The sequence below is a fragment of the Seriola aureovittata genome, chromosome 14, assembly GCF_021018895.1.
Source record: "Seriola aureovittata isolate HTS-2021-v1 ecotype China chromosome 14, ASM2101889v1, whole genome shotgun sequence".
NCBI classification, from domain to species: Eukaryota; Metazoa; Chordata; class Actinopteri; order Carangiformes; family Carangidae; genus Seriola; species Seriola aureovittata.
This window is the reverse complement of record NC_079377.1, coordinates 21,193,365-21,209,960: the sequence shown is the minus strand read 5'-3', so window position 1 is coordinate 21,209,960 and position 16,596 is coordinate 21,193,365. Positions and strand designations below refer to the sequence as shown.

General features: G+C 42.7%; 1 protein-coding gene across 1 annotated transcript in view; it reads left to right on the top strand.

Annotated features, from left to right (window-relative positions):
- Nucleotides 1-13,486: 13,486 nt before the first annotated feature.
- The window catches only part of meis1b (Meis homeobox 1 b), a 112,144-nt gene continuing 109,034 nt past the window's right edge, over nucleotides 13,487-16,596 (top strand). The window contains exon 1 of the mRNA XM_056395076.1: nucleotides 13,487-13,610. The gene's annotated coding sequence lies outside the window, so the exon portion shown is untranslated. The remainder of the gene's footprint in view (nucleotides 13,611-16,596) is intronic.

Genomic DNA, 16,596 nt, shown 5'->3' with positions numbered 1-16,596 from the left:
TTCCAAAATTTGAGCAGTTTTGTGACGTCTGAGGAGCAAATAGTTGATTTTATTTGTTATTTGATATAATCAACCGGGCCAAGCCATGGGAATAGATAAAGAAAACGTGAGAAAACAAAAGACTTTTAAAACACATACGATTCTAATTGATCCACTATTAATGGTCAGATGATGCAACTTTTTTCACATTATACTTCTCCTCCTGAAAAGTGTATGAGTGAGAAAATCCTCAGAATTTTTGCAGAATTGAACGTTTTCACTCCTCTTGGTCGGCCTCGGTTCGCTGGTCCACCCTGCTGCTTTAAGAGCGTGTTTTTAATCCTTGAGAAAATGACTGCGACGCTAACAACTTCTCCCTCCACCCATCCACCATCTCCAGACATCATTAAAGCTAGGCTATAGCCTCGGGCTGCACATGAACCCCTTCTTCAAACTGTACACTTTATCCATAATTCAGCTATCTTCCCTGAATTATTCAAGCAAATAGTGGGGAAAATAATGGAGTTCACTGAATCTTACTTACACATAAAACTATTTTAATGTTGATTTGAATTTTTGAGGCTTTCTGATGGGGTGTGGGAGGGAGGCTTAAGTAGCACATGTGGCCTTCTTTGCCTGATCCGTCCTGATCAGGGGCATGGGGAGGATGGCGTGGCTCATAAACACATTAGCACGGCTGTGGGTGGTAAATAAATACATTTTGAAATATACACACACACATGCATGAGTGTTTGCAGTTTTACACATTCGAAAATACAAGAGCATACACAGGTTGCAAGGCAAAGGATTGATATCAAAAGAAAGAATGATCTTGTGCTTTTCCCTTTCCTCGCTGCACAAGCTGACAGACCAAGTTTATATCTAAACATTTACCGTATGCGATGATATGTGGCGTGACACGGCAGGGCTCCCTCTCTCTCTCTTTCACATGTTTAAAGGGGACAGGAGGGTAAATGTAGCAATGCCCCCTACTTGATACCCTATCAGAAAAAGGCTGAATTAACATTAGTTGCTTACTTACCATACCGTAAGCCCTGGTGTTAAATCATTTACTCCCTTTGGAGTGGGTAGGGCCATGCAACTTTTATCGCGGGAAAAGAATCAGAATTTCCCCGGATAGGAGAAGGGTGGCTCATGCATAAATAATGCATACAGTACATGTTAGCACTATAACCTTGCTCAGGGGTTTTGCTGGAAGCACAGAGAGCATTACTGAGAGGTTTTATACAGTATCATATAGAGGCTGTGAGCCTGTGCTTTGTAACAGGGCCTTTAGAGTAGTGGGGCTGAGGTGGAGGAGAAAGCATCTGAGGTAAAATCAGGAACTTGGGAGGACACACAGGAAAATGTCCTTGGGTCATACGCACCAACACACTTCTGCATATTCCCACATGTGTTTACACTCACTCACTTTGTTGACTCTTTTTTTTTTTACCTGTGAGAACTCACATGTTATATACACACACTGTAGCCTGCCCATACCAAGCATCTGGTGTCATTCGATTTCAGCATTTACCTCCCTTTAACTTTAGCACCAGTTACAGTGTAAAGTGGAATAAACTGAAACCCTTTCTAAAAATAATGCTTATGTTTTGTGCTAATGAGCCACAATCAGTGAACAGGTGGCTATTTGCAACTCCGCTCGTGAAAATAATGTTCCGATACAACTCATTTCCACATATATTTTGCAGGGAAACGTAATGCCACCTGGATTATGTTTTTGATTAACACAAGGAGGAAATGTTCATATTGACTGACTCTTTGTCAATATATTCTATTTGTTTTCCTCCGGTATCCACTTACATTCAGTGTTAATTGAGCATTGAGTGTGTCTAACAAACGTGTTGCATGTTTTTCTTTCCTCATAAAATGTTTGTAAAGAAAAAGAAGTTGGAAAACCTTTTAGCTTAGCTTGCTGGCAGTCTTCTTCTTCTTCTTCTGCCTTTTGTTGGTACTTTGCTGTGTTTGTTTTCATGTTACTGCGTCACGTTACCTGTAGATCAGTGGGACAGTTTGAAACCATTAGCAGGAATGTGTGCTTGTGCTCATGCACGAGACCAGAAGAAAACCGCAGTTACTTTTCCTTCAAAATATGTTTATATATGTTTCAGTATACAGGCATTTTTTGTAGTAGAGAGGGTTGACCATTTGTCATTGTCATGACCATCTTAGCGTCTTAGCATTCAAACACCCTTGCCGCTGCAAAATTACATATGTTGTTACTGCCAGTGGCTTAGATTTTCAAAAAGAGATACAGTCCATGACAGTGCACCTGCTGCGTTTGACCCGGTGTGTATCAATTGCGCTGTTTGCATTGATCAGGTGATTTCTAGGGTTGGCTAAACTGCTGCGGATGCTGCTCCTCTCCGTGGAAGCACAGTCATCGCTCTTACATGCGCTCAAATATGGAAAATCAAACAAATTCAGAAAATAGATTATCAGATTTGGCTCCGCACCAATTCAAAAATGGCTCTGTTGTTGAGCGAGGGATGAGCTCGACTGTTTTTTTTTGGTGATTTTTGCCATTTAACCCAATCTCTCTCTCCCCCCTCGTATGTGTCTATATGGAGGTATAGGAGGAGCGAGAAACGAGGGACAGGGTCACAAGAGGACTGGAGCGATGTACGTGGGAGGAGTGAGGGATAGAATGACTGGGGTGTAAAGAGCAGCGGAGGGAAGGGAGCAAAAGATCACAGGAAGGTGGAGAGGAATGAGGCCCAGACGTGAGAACTAATTTGACACATTTGCCCAGAATTCCAGCACCGTCTGCCACTATCAACACATTTACCCTCTTTGTCTTGTTATCGAGGGAGATGAGGCCTCTGAGGTCTAGCATAGGTCTGGCAGATCAAAGAAGGTGCTTTTCCAATAGAGGCAGTAATCCAAACGCACAATCTCTCCGTGTCTCTGTTCATATGAAGGAGAAAGAGAGATAAGGCTTAAGAAAAGTGAGATTGACAGTCATTTTCCTGTCCTGGGTAGGGGGTAAAATGTGAGTACATTGTATTTCACCATATTGGAAGCATATGAGGTTTCTGCCTGCCGTCTGTTTAGATCACACCGTGGCTTTATATATGTCTGATATTTTTTCTTCTGCCCTGTCTGAATGCCTTTATTTTACGGTGTTCAGATAACTTCTAAATTTAATTTAAAGGATTCATAATAACTTTCTTTCTTTCACTCTCACTCACTTCTAGCCTCAGTTTTAAAGCGAAGTGCTGTAATGATGATGTCCATTTAGATGTACTCTTAAGAAAGATAATCACTGATAGATGTTCAACACACACAGACCTCTGTCCTGCCTAATAGGAAACCAGATGTGGGTATGTTTTTGATTGAAAGCTACCACATTCAGCTTTTTGCTATGAGTCAAGTGTCTCCTCTTACCGCCCTCTTCCCCCTCACATGGTCAGGTTCCTGCCACAACATTTGCCATACACTCTGAAGATGGTTTAAAGCGGAACAGAAACAGAACAGACAGAAATCCTTAGAATACCTACCGCCTTTAATGTTTTCATGCTGCTTTGTTGTAAGATTACCACGACTCCAGTCGTCCACCATGACGTCTCGAAATGACCATAAACATCAATATTGGATGCACACCAGGTCACGGACGGACACAAATGTCTTGTAAATTGTTCTATTTTATAATTTTATTGTCACATATTGCAATAAAGGTCTCATTGAAATGTTGACACAGTCAGGATGGAACTGTGATTTTGGGCTCCACAATTTTCTCTCCACATCTATGAAATCAAAACTATGTCGTAGTAAATATTGTAAAGAAATTAAATGTGCTTTTGCATGTTTTAAATTCAGCCATTTACTGGCCTTAATGCCCAAAACAGTGAACGTAAAAAAATCACTGATAAAAGCCGTTTTTAACCTGCATCTTCTCTTTAAACTGACCAAGGTTTCATATTTGTAAATGATTACTAAATTAGTATATACTTATTATTTAAGAGTTAACAAGATATAGTTAACTTCAGTTCTGTTGTAAACATCATTAAGGGTGATGACCCAAAGGTTAACAAGACGTAGAGTCTACAGTCATGCCCGCAGCTCTGTGAGGCTGTTGTAAACCAAACTATTAGAGGCTGTGAATGTCTGCACCAGAGCACATGGTAACCCAGCAAAATTTGTCGACAAATGTCACTCCGCTCGTGGCACTAAAGTAAGAATCAGGGGATCACCAAAGTCAGTTATGTCATATATGTGAGAAATGTTTCGTTAAAATCTGTGAAAACTCTGAGCTGCTGGTGGTGTCAGGGGGAAGGTCAGGGGATCACCAAAGTTAGCAGAATGGCAGCCATGAATGTCTCTATAAGATTTCCTGACAATCCATCAAATAGTTGTTGAGATATTTCAATCTGGACCAAAAATCGTGGACCAACTGAACGGCACCGCCGCCCGCAGAGCCATTAATGTGGCTAAAAACGAGACCAGGCTGACAGTGGCTGAAAGGCTCACAGGAGCAGACTCCTTTGCAGTGTTTGGAAGAAAGCTCCAAATCAAATTCTTTAAATAACAGTTTAAAATCTTTGCGGTGTACAGTGTGTTCTCTTGTGTTGACATTACACTGTTACACTATTAAGGGAATTAAACACAGCACAGTTCCACCCGGTCCAGAAATATCTTTAGCTGCAAGTGAATTGCATGACTGATTGCATCCAGACTAAAACTGGAGGGGCTTTGTCGCTCCAGCTACATGTTCTCACTAGCCGAGCCTCCTATTAGCAACCTTTGTCTCCCCTAATGAGATATTCACAGTGAAATGTTAATTACTAAACACAGGACCGAGTGGCTTCCAGTACTGACCCCATTCTGATTGATCTTAATAACAATTACTGTAGTTCCCTGTAAAACTGGGTTAGGAGAAAATGAGGTTGTACAAAGACAAGCAACTTAACTATTGAAACAAAGGAAAACCCATTGTACAAGTTTGAGAAATTAAACACAATCAAGCTTTTTTTTTTATTTGATTTTTTTAGCTTTTTTTTCCAATTTAGAGTTAATATCCATAACTAAATCATAACAATATGGTATTCATGAAGAGACAGGTAGTGCTATTTTGTCATACTGCAAACTGTGTGATGGTTGTTTATACAAGCTTGACAAGATTTTGTTGTTGGTGTAATTGCCTGAGTAGGTGCACAAATATATTAACATTCTTGTGTGTGTTTGAAAGGCAGAGATGGAGATCGTGTGTTTGCCCACAGTATGTGTAAGTCTTAGTGTGTGTGTGTGTGTGTGTGTGTGTGTGTGTGTGTTGGCAGTGTAAGATCGACAGCGACTTGCTCCTGTTTGTATGGCTCTAAATCCACATGTATCTGCATGAATCCAGCCCTGTGTGCTTTCTTAATGGCAAAGACCTTCTCTGTTGGCTCAGCTATGAATAACAGTAATTGTTCAACCCACTCCCCGACTATTCCCTTTGTGCCCCTGCCAGCTGGCATCTGGTGCCCACTGACAATAATATTCACCCTCTGCCCCCACCGCCACCCCCAGCCCACACATAGGCACAGTAACACACACTCCTACACTTCTGTGGTCACATGACCCTCCAGCTGTTTTCTGTGGTGGCCTTGAGAGCTCAACGCGCTGCAACTTAAGAAAGCGCACGCAAACATACAAAGCAAGTAGCGCAGCTGACAACGGGAGTGTTTGCAGGGGACACAAAGAGTGATGAACCCGGCTGAGACGCACTTGCATGGATGTATTATGATACATGCATTATATTGCATCTATCTGCACTTATGGTTCAATGCTTTTAACTTCAAAAGTCACAAAGCGTTAAACAACAAGTCCGTCCCAGCCGGGTTCGTAATTTTTTTGTGTCACCCGGAAACACTTCCGTTGTCGTCTGTGCTACTTGTAGCGCGTCTCTGTATGTGGTTGTGTTGTGAGTATTTCATGTTTTCTTAATTTGCTTGTGTTTTGTCTGTTTGCATGTGCATTGAGCTCTCAGGGCCACCGTAGCTTTCACATGATTCCTCTGTCACCACCATGTAAGCTTAGATGACGCTATGTTTGTCTGGCCCACATACATTCAAATATACAAAGATATTCACACGTACACACACACACACAAATAAGTATACCAGTGTGTCACAGTACACATATCTGTAAATACACAGACATGCATATATACACTCATACACTGATTTGTGTAGCCACCAACAACTGTTCCACAACTCACTCATGCATGGGGACACACACATACACACAGAGCTTCCCTCCTGTCCTCTAACCCCCCCCCAGTCCAACGTTTTCTAAATGATCTCATCAGATTAGCCCCAGATTGCTACCTATTACAGCCCCGCTACTTATTTAGCAATTTAGCTAGGGGTAAAATTGCCCCCGCTTGATGGCTAATTTTCAGAGGTGACATTTTGCCACATTGGGCTGCAGCGCTGAGGGGCCAGTTGTTAGATAGACAGGGGGTCCAGTTGTAGAAGAGCCATTAGGGTTAAATGATCCCCTCTGACTTGATTTACTGACAGGAGTCTTCACATTGTAACAAGTGTGGACAGAGGAGTCGGGGAGGTGAGGGAGCTGAATGGTGGCGCTGTCGTCTCTGAGACCAAAACTGTTTCCAGGGTCTAAAGTTTCAGGCTAAATGTGTCTTACTCTTGTCTTGGTCATGTGATATGGGTGCTGTTATGGCAACAGGGCTAAACATTTTGCCCATGGGCTCTCTTAATCAGAGCAGCAGCACGAGTATATTTTTCAGCTTTCCCAACCAAAGAGACAAGTCACATGTAATGGCTGTATTGGCTGATACAACAGTCCTACAATAGAGGGTGGGCTAAACCTCTCTGCACAATGTTTATTGGCCTGAACGGCTAGTGCACAAAGTCTTTAACCTTTATCCCTGACAGTGGTTCAAGTGGTCGCACCAACACCGCCACTATCAGTGGTTTGGTTGCATCTGCAGCCACCCACATTAAGACACTGTCAGGTATATGGGCTAATGGCATCTGCTGGACCAAATGGGATATGTTATGCTGATGTGAAAGTGCATCAATAATCCCTGGTGAGTTATGAACTGACCGTGATTATAGCCCCCGTGACTGCTGGAAATCCGTTAGAAGCTGTAAAATATAAAACCATGACATTATAAATATGCAGGCCATTAAAAACAGCCAGCTGACATTGCCAAAAATAACCCTGACACATTGCCCATACAGAAATATGGATTATCGCCTCATGCAATTCAATTCTCTTTATATCTCTCATGATCTGGAAAACTCCCTCTGCTCTCATTTATAATGAATGGAGAAACCTTATGTACAGTGTCTTATGCTTTCCTGATGATGTCCGTGGAGGGTTGTTTTATTGCTGTGTGTGTGTGTTTGTCCCATTTGCCTTTGAGATTATTTGTCAATGGAGATTATATTCATATTTATACTGTAGATTAACCTGAACAAATATTATTGTCACCTGGGACTAGTATTGTCTCATTTTCCACATTGCAATAACACAGGACATCATAAAACTGAATGTCAGTCATTTGAATCCTGTGTGAATCATTCATAATTCTTATTTCTGATGTGAAAGTAGAAAATCCTGTGCAAGTTATAATGTTAATACAGAAAATATCTTGTTCCTGTCTTCATCCATAAAAATGCAGGCGGCAATGGAACCTATAAAAATATGTTTTAGCACAGATGTCAAGTTTTGGTCTGTCAAATCAGATTATTACAAAGCTATAAGACAAGAAATATTGTTCTTTTTTTTTTTTTTAAACTTTCTCTCCTTATCCATAAAGTGCAGGCAGCTGTGGAATAAGTGAAAGACATTGACAAAGCAATCTCACCACAAGGTTCTTTGACTGAAATCGCACGATCTTCACACAATGGCGCTTCCCTCTTGAAATTGTAGATTGTTCAAATTTAGATGTTCCAACGCTTTCTCACTTCCAATCACACCTGGATGTGCACCTGTAACCACACCCAACAGTGATGTTATGGTGTCCTTGAGTGCACTTCACGTCACTGCATTGAGTTGAAAACTGAGACTGCTGGTGGTCAGAGGAAGCTAGATTTTATTTTGAGGTTTTAAACGTCTGTCTCTCATTCATATTGGCTTAAAAATTGAGACTGATTCTCATTCTTGACCTTAGAAACAATAACTTACAAAACAATTTCAAGCATTTTCAGCATTAAAAAAAAAAAAAAAAATCCCCCAAAAGTCTTACTCTCGTATTCGTGAAAAAAAGCACAAGCAAAATTTAATCAGGCTTTGTAAATGAGTTTCACAGAGAGCAGAGGTTGGAGGGTAAATCCTTAATTATCTGAGGTCCTCACATACTACTTGTCCCTTGCGACTCAAACTAAAGACAATGAAAGACAGAAAAACAGAGATAGTAGCCTCCTTTTTGCGCACTGATTAGCTGCACTGAGGCATTAGTAGAAGCAAAATAGCGGCATTATGGCCCTAATGATCACCAATTTGAGGACCCCTGAGGACCCCAGCTGTGTCCAGGGCCAGACGTATTGGCCCGTGATGAGCTAAACCAAGCCTATTTACCCATACTCTTTGTCCCCAGCCCTTAACAGCCAGCCACACACAAACACATATGCATAATGGAGAAATAATGGAATCTTCTAATAATTTGTTTGGGCCAGGGAGGAAAGCAGAGGGACGGAGAGTCGGAGGCTGGCTCTCTAAATGACATGCCCCTGTGGCCTAACACGATTAGAATTTAAACTATGAGACCGCCGAGCCCTTCTTCAGGGGTTGAGATGAAATATTGAGATTGCTGCCATGGCTTTTGCACTCTTCCCAGCTTCCCGCGACATTCCCTCACTCTGACACTTGTCTGCCAATCAAAGTGATGGACAGCTTACACGGGCAGAACAAAGACGAGGTCCGCTGAGCCAGTTTGTTTTAGTCAGTTTGGTGGTGAAGGAGGTTGAGTGACACCTCGACGCTCGGAGACACACTGCTCTACTGAAGTGATGTCCTGCAGTTTATTTAGTGGTAAAACCATGCGGTGGAAACATTGTCAGACTCTGAGCGTTCATGTGTAGGAGCTGCTGACAAAACACATTTACTACCAGAGAGCAGCAAAATATCTATTCTATTCTATTCTATTCTATTCTATTCTATTCTATTCTCAACAAATACATTTTTTAAATGTCTTTCTTTGTTTGTCTTCTGTTCTTTTCATTTGTATTTGTTTCAGTCTTATATGTCATAAAATCTTATCTTCTATTCTATTCTATTCTATTCTGTTCTATTCCAACAACTAAGATCTTCTCAGCATATACAATATTATGTCATATTTTATTTTATTCTTTTCAAATGAGTAACATCTTCTCAACAAATGCATTATTAAGTGTCATAAAATATCCAACACATTTACTACCAGAGAATTTACTATTCAAACAGCCAAAGTCCCTCAACATATGCAGACTTAAACATCAATTCAACAAAGATATATCTGTCTCTCTCTCTCTCTCTCTCTCTCTCTCTCTCTCTCTCTCTCTCTCTCTCTCTCTCTCTCTCTCTCTCTCTCTCTCTCTCTCTCTCTCTCTCGCTCGCTCGCTCGCTCGCTCGCTCGCTCGTGCCATGTCTGTCTCTCATGTAGGAATATGAACCACAGAAACTGTGTTGGGCACAGAAGCAGAAGCTCATGATTATTTGAATATTTTCTCCCTCATGAATAATAAAAAGATATTGCTTGCTGGACGCCGCGCTGTGGTGTGTGTGTGTGTATGCGAGAGAGTGTGTGTGTTCACATGTGACCACACCGAGTGTTTGCGTGTTGTGTGTGCATACCTGAAACCAGGAGTGTGAGTGTTTGTACATGCATACTGATCTCGCCACCCTTTCTCACGTGTGCGTGTTTTGTGCACATGTATAACTTTTATTGTATATATATATGTGTGTGTGTGTGTGTGTATGTGTGTATGTGTGTGTGTGTGTATGTGTGTGTGTGTAGAGGTTAAAAGGTTGCCAGTCTCCATCCTCTAGGGTTTCAGGCTGCCAGTGAACATATGTTTGTCTCTGTGATCTCTTGGCCCACCAGCCATGTGGGCTCACAGTGTGTGTCCCCTCAGACTCTGCCACTGCCAGGAGAGCAAACATGTTGATGTGGAGTCTGAGTGAAGATGAAGAGCCGCATCCAAAGAGGAGCTGGAGACGCAACTTAAAGGATAGATGTTTGAGGTTTAAAGCCCCAATCCGGTGCTGCTGTATGGCACAAATGGAAGGCCGCCTTCAAATTGCGGTCCATGTAGCTGAGTGTGTATGATCCAGATTTGATTATAGATCATGCGGGGTCTAGTACATGGGAGTATAGACCGTGTGGAATCCGATGGTTAGACTGAAAAGCTGGTCTACACCATTTGTGGATCTGAAACCTGGCTGCCTGACGTCGCCTACTTACAAGTCATCTTATCCACTCAGAGTTTTTCTCATTTTGCAATGAAATGAAATGATATTTAAGAGGTAAAGCTTGTGTCTAAATACAAAACTAAGATTTATCTGATGGTTCTTGTTGCTATAGTTGCTGTAGTAGTTGGACCTAAAGATTCAGCTTCCTTATGGTACTGCATTAACATGCTGTCTTTAACTCCACTGTGACATCTGCTCATGGGCCCCAAATAGTGAAGCCATTATCACCTGCCATGTCTTTGCCACAGTTGGCTGGATTTTGGCATTTGTATATTTGACTGTAGTAAGCTGAGCTAGTGTGTTCTGTCACACATGGATCCACGGCAGTTTCACTGGAGATATCTGAATTTGACAAAGGTGAATATTCGCGTTAGGGATCAATGATGATGAAGAGGAGCCACATATTATTGCCATATTAAACTTTGTCAATTAAAGCTTCTCTTATCAATATTTAAATTAATAATCTCTTGAAATGGCTGTAGGAAGTGTAACAAACTCAAAGAGAATTATCACCCATCTCTGTAGTTTACCTGAGCTCTGTGTGTGTTTCAGCCTCAGCTCATTGTTCTGGTCTCATGGCCCTCACTTCACTCCCATGGCTTTAATCAAGACACTACCTTGCCAGCGCCAAATGGTCAACGGACATAGATAGAGACCAGCAGGTGAACATAGTTTAGCAGCTAAAGAGCCAGATATCTCCCTCAGCAGTCGGTGAAGACCAAAACGGAGCTAAAAGGACAGTGAAAATGGTGTGGTCACCGTTTGCATTGTGTGGTGGCTTCTTCATTGCTTCAGGTTGGGCAGCTGAAATGAGGGATAGCTCTTTGACCGAATAGGTGGGGAGGAGGGACAGACTAAATATACACTGTCCGACGCCCAGACGTTGTATATTCTATCTTTAAGTGTCAAGATGATTGGTGATGTGTTTGAACCACTGAAAGGTCTTGAATCATTGTTAAGACACATTACACTTCCCACTGCAGCCACAAGGTGATAATCATCATAAGTATTGTGATTTTACGTGTTGGCAGATTTTCTTTGACAGACTAACTGCTGGTTTTTCTGACCATCACACTGATCTTATTTCTCTATAAAAATAACTGAGGAAGAATAACTGCTGATCAACTTTTACTGTTACACAAGACCTGGTAGTTCTGTGGTTGTAGAAATCATTACAGTTATTTTGATTTGGACAATAATAATTCAAGAGGGTTCACTGGGAAAGAAATCTCATTTTAAACTGTGTATGTTTTGCCACAAGAGGGGGCTAGGATAGATGAATTACTGTAAAACGTGGACAAAAAACCAACCCGAACCTGCTTACAAAAGAAAATATAACCCCAGAGATATCCTGAACTTTAAATCAGATGATCATTTTCTTTTCGGCATGACTCACACTAGTTTTGTGTGCAGTTTATTTTTCACTTTTCATGTGTTTAATCAGCGTAGTTATTGTGCTTGAGTTTACTGGTCTCATAGGAGCTCTGACGTGAGTCAGATAAAAGTTTTCTTCTCTCCAGAACTCCAAACTGAGGCACTTCCCACTTCAGAGAGCTGCTTTGATAGAGACATCCAGCCCGCTCTCAGTGAAAGTCATCTCACATTTGTGCTAACTTGGCCTCAGTGCGGTCGGCGAGGAACAGAGGGGGAAAATGGAGGGCTAGAGGAAGAGAGAAGAAGGGAAGAGAAGGAACGAGGAATGGCCAGAAGACAAGAAAAGGAAAGAACTGTTTCGTATTCATCTGATTCTAATTTGGATGTAAATTGCAGTCTGATGTCACGGCAGAGCGGTATGTTGCTGGGTAATCACAGAGGAATCCAGGAGAACGAAGCCAGAAAAAAATTGTGCTAGACAGGTGCACAGCAGAGCCGCTCAATAGAGCTGTCGTTTTATCTGCTCTGTCCGTCTCGCACACGACAGAACACGGACGGCGGTGCGTACGGCGGCGTTCATACACGCTGTCATAGAGCACAAGCCTCAAGTTCAATCTGAAACTCAGGCATTGAGGCCCGAGCAGCTGTTACTGCCAACAACTAACTCTTTTCTTTCTTCTTCTTGCTTCCCTTCTCTCTTGCACACACACTCCCATACAAATGCATCCCCACCCTCATTCTCATTCTACTCTTTCACTTGTTTCTGTTTCTCCCCGTTCTGTTTCTTTTTTCAGTCCCGCTGCACTGCCACCCCTCCACCCACATCGGCCCACTTCTGGGCCGCGTGCCACCGCGCCGGCCATCACATCTGCTGATGATAAGTTTAATTTCACTCAATTGCCGTTCATTAACAAATAATGATCCGCAGCCCGTTTATTTGCAGCACCAAGGCAAAAATTTGACATCTAATTGTTTACCTCTTGTAAAGCAGCGTGATGTTGTGTTCTCGCCGACACAAGCGCACGCGCACACACACACAGACACACACACACTCCTCCTTACACATACACATACTGTGTCCCCATCTGATGATGTCAGAGGTGGATTGTGGGTTTTTGGTTGGGGGCAGCGTATGGCTAAGTGACTGCGAGAGCCCCCAGTAATCCCTCTGTTCAGGATGGGGCCCGCTGGGGCCAAATGAAAGATGTAATGGGATCCCTCTGTCGGACTGCTTCCCCTGCAGGGTTAGAGATTAACACTAGTGTCATATTCGGCTCTGTCTGCCAGAGCTGGACCTCTCTGTCACACTCCCTAACAAGCCTGAACATTTCACAGGCTTGAGACCAAATATCTACAGAGATTACTACAGCGTTTATTCAGCATTATACTTTTCTCATGTTCAAATTTCAAGCCTTTTTTTTAAACTACAGAAGTTTCATATTTACTACTTTATGCAGTAGTTGATATGAAAGCGTTGATTCTAAATATATGTTGTGAAATTCTTTAATACTGCATATTTAGATTGGCTGTAATAGGCATTAGTATAAAAGTCAGTACCCTAACAGATGTAGTGAAATATGCAGGCTTTGGGCTCTAAACTGTATTTCATGTATTGATAAAAGCAAGCAGCCAAAACGGCAGTCGTCATAACCAAAGGCTTCCCTCCTGTGTCTTACTTATTTTTCCAGGTCTGCCTTCTCTGCCAGAGCGCAAAGAGCCTACAGCATCATTTCCTTTAGGCTGATGACGTCTGTGGAAAAACAGAACAACAGGAGGAGAAAAAGGCGCTGGTTGACGGCTGCCAATGCTGTGTCAAACCCCGGAGAGAAACGGTGACTTTCCCCAACGTCACGTTACAAGGCTGAGTACTGAGGATGGATTAGTGTAACGTTCAATGTGTCAGTCTGTCAGCCCGGGTTTGTGTGAGGGCTTGGTGTTCCATATTTTAGATGCCACTTGTTTGAGTGAATAAAACACACACACACATACACACACACACACAGAGGCAGGCATGAAGAGAAATAAAAAATAAGGAGATACAAGGCTGCCAACACTTGCTGCCAGCAGTTCTGGAGCCACTAAAACAGCCAGCTTTGACCAGTTTCAGTGGCAGCAGTGACAGAGAGGGAGAGCTGTGGCTTCTGAGTAGAAACCCAGTCTGCTGCAGTTTGGCAAACCCCCGGACCTTTACAGTGTGTGTGTGTGTGTATCTGTTTTTGCTTGTGCGTGCGTGCGTGCGTGTGTGTGTGTGGAGTCTCCGATACTGGAGAGGCTTCAGAGAAAAGAAGCCTGTGTGTGTGTGTGTATGTGTATGTGTGTGTGTGTGTGTGTGTGTGCGTGTGTGTGCGTGCGTGCATGGCCACAGTAGTCTGGCAAACCAAACTTGCATACGTGCACATACAGACTTAGTGGTGGGAAAAAGTCCTCCAACACGTGTGCATGCACACACACACACACATGCACATAGGCATGCATACCCAGTCAGGAGTCAGCTGTCTACCCCTGCTTCTCAGCTCATTAAACCAAATCCCAGGGACTGGACTGAAGAATTTAAATGAGAAGCCCCCCCCCCCCCTCCTCTTTGAAGTTTTGCCCCTTTCACTTTCACCATAGCCGTAGCTGCACTTCTAGCATCTAGCAGGTACAACACACCCACTTTGTCACTGCTCCGTGCCCCTTCGTTCGCTACCGCATGTGGCCTCTGCTGCACCTTTGGGCGTCACATCGGCAGTTTCAAACCCTGAAATTGTATATGTGTAAATCCGACAAAAATCCCCCGCCCAACACTCCCGCCCAGCCCACATTTGTCTGTGCCTCGTAGCTCCAGGTCCCCACGGAAACTGGATAACAGCAGTGTTTAGAGGAGCTAGGGATTCATTTGGGATAACAGGGCTCGCCTGATGGGCCGAGGGACCGTCCAGCAACAGTAACCAGAGAGAGAGAGAGGGGGGAAAGAAAGAGCAGATTAGAGACTTTCAATGGAAGTGCTTGAGGTAACTGTTTTGCAAAAGAGGCTGATCCTCTTATTTACCTCACTGCCACTCTTAAGTAAAAACACACAGCTGCATTGCTTGACTTTGTGTGTTGAGTGAATTTCATGTTCCTCTAGTACACAAAACCTGTTCAGTCAACAGAAAATTCTGTGTGCTAAACTTTATTCTGGGACACAATTAGCTTTTGGGTTGTTTCACTTCAGCTATAGTTCTGCTTCAGCTTATGTTAAAGAGAATATGAGGAAATAGGTCAGAAGTGTTTATATGTGGGTTTTTCGACTTCCTTGAAGTTTTAATGTGCTTACTGATAGTTTTGACAGCTGTAAAAGTCATTGAAGAAGACACGAGTGCGGAGTTGTCTACTGCAGAAATGTTGAAATCTTCTCTGCAATGTGATTTTTGGATTTGGGCGTTGTAGCTCGACGTCTGTCGTGATGGCCTTTTCCTTCAGTTTGCTCAGAATTCTTCTCATTGTTTCTTGATTTACAGAAAACTACTGTAAAACCTCTCTGGATAAAGTTTGAGAGCAGTCTCACAAAAACCCACAGAAGCAGCTGTCTATGTCAGGAAGTAAAAAATGTGCATCTCTATTTCATTTTTTTTTTTTTTTTGTCTCTCTCTCTCTCTCTCTCTCTCATCTTCCTTTGCCGTGAACTTCCCTTCCCCCTCCCTCACACGTGACCTCCGACACAACCTTGATTCTTTTTTCACCGTTTGCCAAAAAATTTTTGGAAGAGACCATCCCTGGCTGAGTCTCTATGGAACTATGCTGCTACCCCCCCCCCCACCTCAGCCAGGCATCATCCAGCGGCCTTCGCTCTCTGTATCAGCTTTTTGTCAGGGATTTGCTTCCTCAATCCCACAAATCAACAGAGGATAGATGCCTATTGTGCCTAATCAAAGCACTTCCTCCTGGGGTAATCCCTCAATTTGAACAGGAAGAAAAGCCCAGTGAAGGGGGGAATGTTCTGGATCAATCCTATGAAGGGCCCATATTATACACTCTCATTTAGATTTCACCAAAGAGACACAGCCAGCCAGCGTTCTTAACCCCCACTACCCTCCCCTCCAACCACCTCCGACTGCTCTCCTTTCTGTTTGTGTTTATCTTTATTTTACTCCCCTTTCTCTCTTTATTAATCTGTTTTTCCCTTCGCTGTTATTGTCAGCAAGTGTCCTCGTGCGCCGGCTGGTTCGCACGTGGCGGCTCTTTCAGCGCTGCTTGTTTACCACGGGAAGGTTGAGGATGATTGACTTGTCGCTGGCGAAAGCTTGTGCGTACAGTGGAATGTAGGATGACAGGAGCATCAACCTAGATGTTTCAGTCAGCCTGTACACAAAGGCCAAAGCTTTCGTCGAGGAGGTGGAGATGTAAATACATTTGTCAGGTTAGCTTCAGTGGGAACTCGGCGTGTGTCATTCTGGTCATTCATGCTCAGATAAGTAGGAGATCTTCCTGGATCGCTTCCATTTTTGGTGCATGTTTACTGCATTTCTCAACCTGTGAAAGATTGGAGATCATATGAAGGATTTGTTCTATTTATTATAAACCCTAATATAAGGAAAATATTGTGACCTGAAAATCCTTCAATCAATAATTTAAAACCTTTAGATGATTCTTTTCTCAGTAGCGCAGTATTTTCTAAGCAGCAATCTCAAGATGACTCAAATGTTGATAGAGGATTTGCAGTTAACCAGATCTGTCAGTCAGCTGTGGTGCCAGAGTAGAGAGCTTGCTGTAATAACTGCTACATACACAAGAGTAGAAAATGAGGACATATCTGGATTTAGAGAGAAATTTGTACGTAACAGTTAACTGTTTTTA